General features: G+C 36.8%; 1 long non-coding RNA gene across 2 annotated transcripts; it reads right to left on the bottom strand.

The window, feature by feature from the left end:
- LOC115920560 lies at window positions 1–10,665 on the bottom strand. 2 transcript variants are annotated; one of them, XR_004062397.1, is made up of 6 exons: window positions 10,376–10,665; window positions 5,928–6,015; window positions 5,206–5,505; window positions 3,499–3,894; window positions 2,507–2,625; window positions 1–1,246 (listed from the first exon to the last, which is right to left on the bottom strand). It is a non-coding gene; the product is annotated as an uncharacterized LOC115920560 (long non-coding RNA). The 2 variants fall into 2 exon arrangements; XR_004062398.1 differs by having other exon boundaries at window positions 3,499–3,897.
- Between the last annotated feature and the right edge of the window lie 937 nt (window positions 10,666–11,602).

The following is an 11,602-nucleotide window of genomic DNA, read 5'->3' on the forward strand; positions in this document are numbered from 1 at the left end:
AAAAAAAAAAATTAAATAGATTTTTAATGCATGATATAAAACAAATATACCCCTCAGCAAATAGTACTATTGGAGTCACCTCTTGCGCATAGGTTTAACCAGAACTTCCAAAGGCAGCGTATTATTTGTATACTACAGAGCACTAAATGGTATAAGCGTTATACCAATCCAAGGAGCACTAAATGGTATAAGCGTTAAACCAATCTACAGAGCACTAAATGGTATAAGCATTATACCAACCAACAGGGCACTAAATGGTATAAGCTTTATACCAACTTACAGGGGCGTACGCAGGACTTTTTCCAAGGTGGGGTTTTAAAATCTGAAAATCGCGCCGAAAATTTCGCAACGACTCAGCCAGCCTGTGAATAAGCAGGGGTGGGGGATGGGGGGGGGGGGGGGAAGGGGGTTAAGACTACATCCCATATGCAAACAATTTTGAGATAAATTTATACTCATACGGGAAAAAAATGTTTTACATTTACAGTTGACATGGAATTAGTCTGTCTCTCCTCTGATATTTTCTAGATAAGAACTTGAGCCGAATAAAATATTTCAGTGCAGTTTCAGGGCGAACAATTTATCACATATACATGTTACTTAAAACTTAATGTTCGAAAGTTCATTTGTTATCTTAGTGATGATTTAAAAACAAATCTTTTTAAAAATTGAGTTGTATGCTTAAAAGAGAAAAATTGAAATTCCTTTATTTCTATTACCAAAATTTGTCTTCAATCACTAGCGTCATGAAAATCCTTGCAGAATTGTGTGTTCATCGAAAACCATATGTCAGTACGCACTCTATGTGGAATATTGCCATCAAATTGGGGGGGGGGGGGGGGGGGGGGGTCCCAACACTATAGAAGGGCTTTAACTAGGCCTGAATACCTACTTCAAATAATCCATATATTTCTCCTTCAATCGAATCACTAACTGAGGTGGCAGTTTGTCTCTTGCTGTCAGAGTGAAAGGAAGGAGAATTACACTATCCCTTGGAATGGTCTCAACCCAAACCTGCTTCCAGTCCCGCTGTCCTGTGACAGCAACCATCATCTTCTTCCATTTTGTTGTCAATGTCCCTGTAAACCATTCTAGTACAAGGACATCCTCCCTGACCTTGTCCACATCTTGTCCTTGTCCTATCTGTGGTCATTGTGTGCTATACGCCTCGCGGTAGGTGGCCACCATATCTCCCTCCAGTATTTCTGTCCTCTTGAGCCTTCCTCGCATTGGGTCCAAGATGAACCTGAGCAAACAGACAAGCATAAACCAGGTGATTGAACAAATGAAATGTATAAAAGCTGCACTATATGAATTTATTATTATTATTATTATTATTATTATTATTATTAATGTGTAATATGTGCGCATGTATTAACTATCCATACATGTATCTTTGAATAATTGGAAGTTAATTACAAGTTGTAGAAAAAATTAACTGCATACAGTTGAGATATATGGCTTCCCATATGACACAATTGCCTCAGACTTATTAACTTTAAAGGGACCTGGTAAATTGTTTAGATAAATAAAAATACTGCTAAGATAGGACTTCAATGCTAGCTGTACAATTAAAGACAATCTGAAAGTTCGAGTGAAAACAGAACATTACCAACAATTAAAATGGGGAAAAACTGATCTGATTCATTTATAAATTCTCCCAACTACATTATATTAATTAAATTGAATTCAAGGTTAATTTAAATTGTTACAAAGCAAGGTATACATGTATAGACTCTTTATACCATTTTAAACATTCGAGTCATTAATGATTTTGAAAGCAATGTTTTATGTCATACTTACAAGGAAAAACAGTTGGGAGAATTCAAAAATTGGCAGGGAGATTTTACACATACCACTTTCAAAGAAAAGCTTATAGTTGTGGTTTGTGGGTTTTTTTCAGGAAATTTGCATTTTAGAGGGTTTGTACAGTAGTAGGAATATAATAAGTAACATTTCATATTAAAATTAAGCATTTTTTGTCATCAAACTTCAATAATGCTACCAGTTCCCTTTAAACAGTAATCGCATTTAAAGATACCCAATTTGATAGAAATATATCTTTCAGTTCTGGTTGTATTAGCATCTAATTGTTTCATGAACTTTGACCAATGATCTTTCTACCCCAAAACTTGATCATATCATCCTGACATAGCCATACATGCCAAATTTGTGTATGCTCTCCTAATCTGGTCTGAAGTTATTGCGTTAACAATGACATAAAGCCTTCAACAGTGCCAAATATAGAGGTTTTTGTTTTCATACTGTATTTACATTAGGGAACTGTAATTTATGGAACTAAGATAAGTATGGTTCCTAATGTGTTCCTTCTTACATTTTCAGGGGTTCAGGGGGCGACAAATCAAAATTTGAGGTTGCAAAAGTGAAATGTGTTTTAGGTTGCATCAGAAAGAATGTAATAATGAAGTTGAGCACTTCTATAGTATATGGTAGTCTATGATTGATGTGATAATATCCTTGCTTATATCTGCATGATAGAAAATACCTGTCTGTATGGTTTTTCCTCTGTGATGTCAGCATGCACTTGCTGCTGTGGAGCATTCACTGGTTGAGTGCCTGCTAGCATTAAGTCGCAAATGGGCCACCTCACTGTTGCATCGTCTTCTGTAGATGAATAAAGAAGTGCACAGAACTCATCTTGTATTCAAGGAACTTAATAACATAGTTTTCTGTTCACTATATAGTGCGTGTACAAATATCAGATATAAATCCATAAAAATTAAGCAAATAAATTGAGTATTATACAAAATACACAACAACTAGAGATTTCGCAATCTGTGTTGCCGCCCAATGGAAATGCATCCGCTGGCAGAGGCAGCGATTTTGGTGTCTTCCTTATGTTCAAAGGAGGGACAAAGACTGCGCAAAGCCTCCGCCATAGAGTGATTTTACAAACCAAACCAGAAGAATTTTTTTAATTCAAGTTTGTTTGCAATCCATTAACAGGTTCTCAGAATATCGTGATTACAAGCTATTTTTCATATACATGGCTCTGCAAGACAAATACATGTCCTGAGTTTGATAGTAATCCATCTGTCAGTTCTTATGATAATGCGTTCACATGCTAATTATAGGCATACATAATTAGCCCCACAACATGACCCAGGTTTGGCGGGAATCTCTCAATCAGTTTTTGTAGCAGAGGCATTAAAATATTGATTCTTTTGTGAAATCTTTTAGGTCCAGCTAATAAGTAGTATAATTATTCAATTTTGGTTTTGTGTGTGAGATTCACACACACAGGTTGGTAAAAAAAAATCTTAAAGAACGCGAAAAGAAAAACACCCTTTTTTCAAGTACCCTATTGCTTTAAAAACAAAGAGAAGGCAGCTAGCTTTTGGTTTCCTTTCAGTTTAATGACATTGTCAAAGTATTGCCATTATTGCCAAGATTTTTTTCAATAGGTAACATGAAATAGGAAATTGCAATTAGCCTAGGTTTATAGAATATAGAGATTATTTAAAGGGATTTATTCACCTTTTTGAAGATAATGAGCTCCATTAAGAGAGAGAGAAAGGCAAAGACGTGTCGATTCTTGTTCTCCCTTGCTGTCTTGTCTAATCGAAGATACAAAGTTGGTGGAAGGGAGTCGGTGCAGTGGATGAGAATGTTGAGGATGATGTTGATGGTGAGGTTGCTGTCATGAAGGTATTCTTTGATGTCGATATGAGTGTGTTGACCACTTCCATCTACAATTGCACCAGTGATGTGTGTGTTGAGTTGGTCCGTGTGGCTTAGGGCTTTGGGTGCTGGGTGTAGTTGCGGTATTGCTGTGCAGTGTTGATCCATATCCCATCGATGATGATGCTCATATATTTGTCTGGGCTTGCCTTCGCTTTTTGAATGTGCTTGTAGTATTTCTGTCTCTCACTGCTGCTGAAACAATAAATTAGGGAAAAGAAAAGCACTATTGAGGATATATTCAGTACATATTGTTGAGGATTCACAGTACAGTCAAACTTGTCAAACAACCTTCCTGAGGAAACTGGCAAAAGTGGCCTTTGTGGACAGGTGGTCATCATAAAGAGGTTCAGTAACATGCGAACCGCTCTAAAAATTGAAATTTTTAGTGATCTTTTTTAAATAGTTGAGCTTCAAAACAGGTTTGACTGGAAATAATAACATATTTAGAGATCAGGGTCCTTCACAGAATTCCTAGATTTTATTTCTTAGTACACAACAAAGCATGAATAGAGGCCTACGTGCTTCTGGGGGCTTAACCCTCTGGACCCCATGCCAATTAGTGTCCTGCCAGTGTCACAAATAAGGTATCAAATAAGCTCATCTTACTGTTATTAAATGCCTAAAACCCATGAGCTCCCCCTTGGCTCCACCTAGGGCCCTAAGGCGAGCCCCTGGATGCTCATCTGGTGGTCATATTTAAAGCCTAAAACCCCTGAGTTTCTGAGGGCATCGCCCCCTGGACCCCACGTTATTTAGTGTCCTAACAGTGTCACAAATAAGGTATCAAAATATGCTCTTCTGAATTAAATCCCTAAAATCCCTGAGTGCCCGGGGGCTTTGCTCCCTTGTCCCCACCAGGGGCCCCAATGCGGGCCCGTAAATACTTATCTGACCATTATAAAATGCCCCAAGATCCCTGAGTTTGATGGGGCCCTATTTGGTGGTAATTTAAAGCCTAAAACCCTCTCAGTTTCTGGGGGCTCTGCCCCCTGGACCCTAGGCCAATTAGTGACCTGCCAGAGTCATGAATAAGGTATCAAAATATGCTCATCGACCATAATTAAATGCCCATACCCCTGAGATCCTGCCCCTTGACAATTTTTGGGCTTTGCCGTAGGCCCCACGCCAATTTCCGCTAAGCTCTACCTTTGAATACTTTAGCCTTCCCCAACCCACATTTTTCTGCTTAGGTTGATCCTTCACGTCTGCAGGTGCGAAGAAAATACTGATCGAGACAACAAGAACAAGAGATGAAACTGAAATCAATCTACATGATCATTTGTACGGTAGCAAAATTGTGTGTTGAAAAAAAAGGAAACAAAATTTGCATGAAGGAATGAAACGGAATAGAAATACCGCAACATCTTGTGTTTTTACATCAAAGACTTAATTCCATGATGCTAAATTGTAGGTCAACAATTAAAAATATCAAAAAAGTACTTTCGTAGGATGGCATCCTACTATCGATTTGTAATCACTACCTGTAATAATAAAACTTACCTATGAACCGTTTTTGCTAGTAGTAGAATCTTGATCTCACAATTCCAATCACCTGGTACCAGGCTGTAGCACACACCGGCTCTAGACCAATGCTGAATGAGAACTGAAAGCTCGCATCTTCAGCTTGAGAAGAATGAGTCCTGAAGTACTTCAGAAGCTATATCCGCTGATCATACAAAGATTTCTCCTTGAAGGCTGAGCGGGCTGCAGCTGCATCTGCTCGTGTCACTATCACCAGGCAATCGAAAGAGCAGCATCTTCCACCGAAAACAGACAATAAAGTCTCACCACCAGTTTTGACTAAATAAAAGGTGCACAGAATAATTTTGGCTGATATAATAATAATAATATCTCCTTTCACATTAATATGTTACAATTTAAGTGAAATTTGGCCATCAAATTTTTGGCATATTTGGGGCTCCCAACACTTCAGAGGGGCTTTACCTTTATATATTCTACCGGTAATCAAAGATATCTAAATTTCATATTCTTCAATCAGAATCTTTCATTTCTCCTTTTCAAAATTAACAGAACATGTTTTCATATAAATTTCTATAACACTACTGCTATTTTAAAATCACCAAATTTACTTTCTGCAAAAAAAATTCCAGCTTGGCCTCGATGTCATTTAGTGTATGTTAATGCAACACAATCAAAATGGGGAGGGGTGTACATTGTGCATTCACTCTCCTTTTTAGAGCCATTCATGGAATAACACATACCTGAGTTACTGGCAGAAAAAGGCTGGGCATCCTCATCAGCATCACTTTCAAGCTCTAGCTGTGACAGTATTTCCAGGGGTCTGTAGACCTGTTAAGTTCAATTATCAAATACAGTAAGCTACATTTATATCTGGTCTTATAGCATTTTCCTTATTAACTAGCAATCTGGATTCTACTTGTACCCATGCCATGGTAGAGTATCCCTTTTGCAGGTTATAACTGCTGTAGAATTTTGCAGGAATTATTCATGAGTATTTGATTTTCACATACATGAATGTCCTGTCTGTGAAATGCAGAAGTTAGCAGTGACCTAGAATTAAAATGAAGCAATGAAATCTCTTTACTTTGTAGACTTAACATTTAGACACTTTGGAGTGACTGACTGACTTCAATTTTCTATGTTAAAAGCTTACATAAAATGATCTGTGAAGGGTATCATTTGTACACAACACAACAGTGACCCACTTCATGTAAAGAACAAAATTAAAATGATTTTTTCTTTGCTCAGCACAAAATGTAAGACTATGCAAGTATGCAGTACTAGGGTCTGAAACATCAGAATGATTTATTGGAGTAGAAAACTGCTAACAATTACATAATTAAACATACCGGTAAAGGTTATTTCCAGTGCTAATCTCTTAAGAGGAGCTTTTAGTTAATATTATTACTTGTTTAACATTGAATTTACAAAACTTTATATTTTGAGCCTGCAAGAGGGACCCATCTCCTTTTAAAGGCCCTGCATGGGTGTCATGAAATTGTAATAAAATTCCTAAAGATGACACTACCCTATCATCCTTTCAAATATAGGAACTTCTCAACACAGCTATGAAACAGTGTTTACAATGTAATATTCTGAAGAGCATTTTCAGTGCCTTAAATGTTAGTTGACAAGTTTCTAAAATATTCAACTCCCTTGTATTATTTCTGATATTTCACATTCAATATTTAATACCCTTCCTGCAAAAGGAACTTCACAGTTGTCCCAAGAAAAAATAAAGTAAAAAAGAAATGTAAATAGGGCTGTTACAACATTCACAAATCACAATTGGATTTAAGACATTACAATTATTGGCATTAAAGGGAGTAACACTTGCATTGCCCCTTCAGCCAAAATTAAATTGAAAGAAACATATTTAGTTTTCATTGCCACGTATAACTTTTGTCTGTTTAATTCAAATTTTTACAAGAGATTGAGGAATATTTGAAAATCAGGGCTACCGTAATTCCTTCAACCAAACTAATATGAATTTCTGTTGGTCTCTTAAGGTGGAGAGGGGCTATATTGCGACACAACTTTTTCAATTTGAAGAAAATAAATGAATCTATTCACTTTTTTACTTCTTCAAACACAGATTCATTAATTTGCTCTAAACAAAAGAAAAGGAAAGGTTACAATGCCAAAGAAATTAACCTTGAAATCTCATCAATATTTGGTAGAGTGTGCAAAGTGAACTGGTACGTGGTAGCGCACTGTTCATAATTTTAAAAATGATACATGAGTAGCTATTACTGAAGAATTCATGTACATTATATCATGTCAATGTGTGTGCTAATGTTAATCCCGACTACTCTCTAGAGTCTAGATCAACATTTCCAGCTCAAAGTATTTCTATAATAAGTACTAACCGGGTTTCCCTTCTTTATTTTGTCAATTTGGTACTGGACTAGACCTACTAGAACTACTGGTATAATTTTATTTTTTTATTAATTTAAGGCAATAGGGTCTACCGGTATACAAATAGGCTAGAGACTAGAGTGTTTTCCTTGGCTTAATTTGCCTTTGGATTGGTGATGGATCAAGCATTTTCTTTCCAAACAATAAATGATAATCAATTGATCATATTGCAATTGGAAAAGTGTCAGAATCTTTAGCCTCAGTCAGGACTCGGGTTAATAAAAGAGGCAGAATAAAAAATAGGTGATAATTTGATCTAGGCCTAGAATAGATCTACATAGTTTTACTTCAGTGTTTACTTTAGTTACTATATAGCTAGTTTAGACCTATTAGAGTCTAGGCTAGTATAGAACTTAAAGGGCAAGTCCACTCCAAAAATAAATTAATTTCAATAGAACTGAAAAAACAGAGAAACCAGTCAAAAAAAAGTTTGAGCAAAATCGGATAACTAATAATAAAGCAATGAATTTTTATTTTTAAACGACATGAAAAACTTTGAAAATCACTAGACGAATTGGAAACTCACTCATGAGTCTGTGACGTCATTGCCTCACTATCCACTTATTGTTTCCTTCATATTGATAATATTAATTTCCATAATTTCCCCTAAAAGTAAAAATCATATTTTCTCACACCATCATTCTAGTTATAATAGTAATAGGCCCTATGGTATCGCTTGGATGCATTAATATAGAGTTTTTTTTTTTTTAATTCTGTTAAATCATGAAAAATGTGAATTTTGATAAACTACATGTACATGATATAGGCCTAGGCCCTATATCAAAAACATTGATTTTAAATATACAATATTCAGAAAATAGTACCAAATCTTAAAAGTTCATAAAAGATTTTGTGAAATGTCATGCACGCTATATTATTAGATCTAGACTAGACCTACACTGTATACAAATCATATACCTGAGCAAAGGCATGGCGAAATCAAGTTTTGGGGGATAAAAAGGGAAATTAATAGGATACAAATATATAAAGCAATTAGTGAGGCATTGACGGCATAAACTGATACCCAAATTGGCAATTTGTGTAGTGATTTTAGTTCCACAGTTTTTCATACTTTAAAAAAAAAATCATAACTTACTAGAAATCTATTCCTTATCGGTTTTTTAGTTTAATATCCGATTTTACTCAATTTTTTTTAAACTTTACTTTACTTTACTTTAATACACGGTGGTGAACAGGTATTAGGTCTAAGCCTGTTCATCGATCCACGATTCTTCCATGGTTACTGCTATTTGTGGAGGGAGGAGGCTGTGTAATAACATAAGACAACAGACAACACCTAGACTAGAGTCTAGACCGGCTCATACAGAAGGCTTGCATTCTTTGACCAGTGACTATCAAGTCTATTCTTAAATGAGTTGACCGACCCAGCTGCCACGTTTTCTGGGAGACCGATCCACAGCTCCTTGCTAAAAAAGTATTTTCTTATCGACTATTGATCTAGCCTTGCATATTTCTTTTCCAGTTTTCTAGAGTGACCTCGTTTTGCTCGGTTTCTCTTGTTTTTCTGCATCTAGACTCAAGGCCTATTAAACGTAAAAATTATTTTTGGAGTAGACTCAGTGTCTTAGACTTAGTCTTTAACTTAGTTCTATCTATACGAGTGTAGGCCTATATTAGTATAGATACATCACAGAGCACCCTCTCAAAACCATGCATGATGCAGTCCTGGGGCAGTATTCTGAACATTGTTGTAAGTTTTGTGTTATCTTTTGTTGTATCTTCAAGAGATAACACAGCGCTAATATAGTTGTAAGTTGGTATTCTGAACATTGTTTTATCCCTATGTTATCTCTTGAAGGACCGCCTCTATCTTATCTTTGACCATTGATGACACGCCCATTTTTATGGACCCTACCAATCAAAATCTATTTTAAATAAGCATGATAAGTAGGTCAACCAATAGGAATACTTTATGCCATATCTGAAGATGCGCCTAGCGCATACTAATCTTGGGCGTAATTAGTTATTTGAGCACTTATTACGCGCGTCATCATTATGCGCTGTTGAATGTGGATCATGAAGACAAATCACGCTTTTACTATATTGGTTAAGATGAGAGCATTAAAGTCGTCATATCCTAGCATGTAATATCTTAGAAAGTTCTCATCTGTGATGTTTACGGTCAACACACAATCTTCTTCTAACTCGTCTATTGGCACGAAAGATACAACAACCCCCTACCTGTTGTAAATATTGTTGTAAATACCATGCAAGATAAGATGATTAAGATAAAAGATACAACAACTTTCAGAATACCAATTATCTCGACATATTATCTCCCGTGCGCATATGCAAATGAGGATTTAAATGCCACTTTATTAATAACATGCACATTACAAGCGCACCAAAGTATGAGCGCAGGCGCGGCCAATAAGATGAGAGAAAAGATACAACAAAAGATAACACAAAAGTTACAACAATGTTCAGAATACCAACTTTATCTTATCTTAAAAGATACAACAATATTAGAAATAATACCGCCCCTGGGCCACTTTTCATTTATAATTAACTAAGCCTGCCCTTACTGTAGTGGTAGTGTTAGGCCTTACTCCCTTAGCCTAGTCTAGATATTAGTTACCAGATCTAGATAGAGTCTAGTAGTATAGACCTAGGGAATTATACTCTAGCATACTATATGCCTGTAGAGGTCTACTTAACATGCTCTAGGCTAGTAGTAGTCCTACTCCTAACTAATCTTAGTTAGGAGGCTAGGCATAGAGTTCTTAGAAAATACAGATTTTCTACGTACCTGGCCTACATCTGCACCACTCTCTGTAGACTGTACTTGACTAAAGTTGGTTGGAACTGAGTTGCCTGCAACTAGTACTAGCTGATTATGATAAGCTGAGCTGAGTGCAGTGGAAGCCTGTAGATTTCAGCTCTAGATTGCTAGAAGAAGGCCTTGAATAAGTTAGAGTTGCAGTAGTAGCTAATACCAATCGATGAATCTCACAAAAGAACTAGAGCCAGAAACAATGGAAAAGGGTCAGCTGCTTTTGTTTTCAAAACATGAGCCTCTTCAGCGCGTGATGCTTGAGTGATTACTGTACGAACGAACCAACTTCAAGATTACTACAGTACACACACGAACACGTACGTTATACACACATACATTAGGTGGCGCGATCGTTGGCTATTCACTCCATGTTTAGTTACCTGTCTTCACGGGCTCTAATTTAAGACGTAGTCCTATAATGCCCACCTTCTTTCATTCAAAATCCACTGCATGTGATATCGCTTCATTATTTGCAGATATCAATCCTAACATGGAATGCAGACAGCTTTGCTGTCTGCTTAATACTTAAGTCTTACATGTAATCAATAATGTCATACATGTTCTTAATAGTCATATTTGTTGTACTTCGCTGAGAAAAATGCATCAAATTGACCTTTGAAGGCGTTGATCGATGCTGCTTCTACTGCCGACTTGGGGAGCATGTTCCAGTGGTCAACTACTCTGTGCGTAAAGCTGTTCTTTCTGATGTTCAGACGGGCATGTTGCTTCTGAATTTTCATACTATGGCCTCTTAGGTTTATGCTTGCTTCCTTCATAGAAAATAGGCTATCTCTGTCCACGTCGTTGTGACCATTCATTATCTTGAATACCTGGATCATGTCACCTCGAAGACGTCTGTAGGCTAATGTTGGTAGGTCAAGTCTCTCCAGCCGGGTCACGTATGGGAGATCTTTAATGCTTGGGACCATTTTTGTTGCCCTTCTCTGCACTTTCTCCAGCTTTGTGATGTCTTGTCTGAGGAACGGATTCCACACACAATTTGCATATTCCAGGTGGGGTCTGACTAATGTTTTGTGCAGTAGACAAAACATATCTTCATCCATATGTGCAAAAGTCCTCCTTATTAGACCCACTATCCTGTTTGCTTTGTTGGCCACCTTCCCGACATGCTTGCTGAACTTCAGTGTTGGGTCGAATGTGACACCAAGATCCTTCTCCTCCTTCCTTACTTCCATGTTA

The sequence above is a fragment of the Strongylocentrotus purpuratus genome, unplaced genomic scaffold (assembly GCF_000002235.5).
Source record: "Strongylocentrotus purpuratus isolate Spur 01 unplaced genomic scaffold, Spur_5.0 spur5_scaffold_9, whole genome shotgun sequence".
Taxonomy (NCBI): Eukaryota; Metazoa; Echinodermata; class Echinoidea; order Camarodonta; family Strongylocentrotidae; genus Strongylocentrotus; species Strongylocentrotus purpuratus.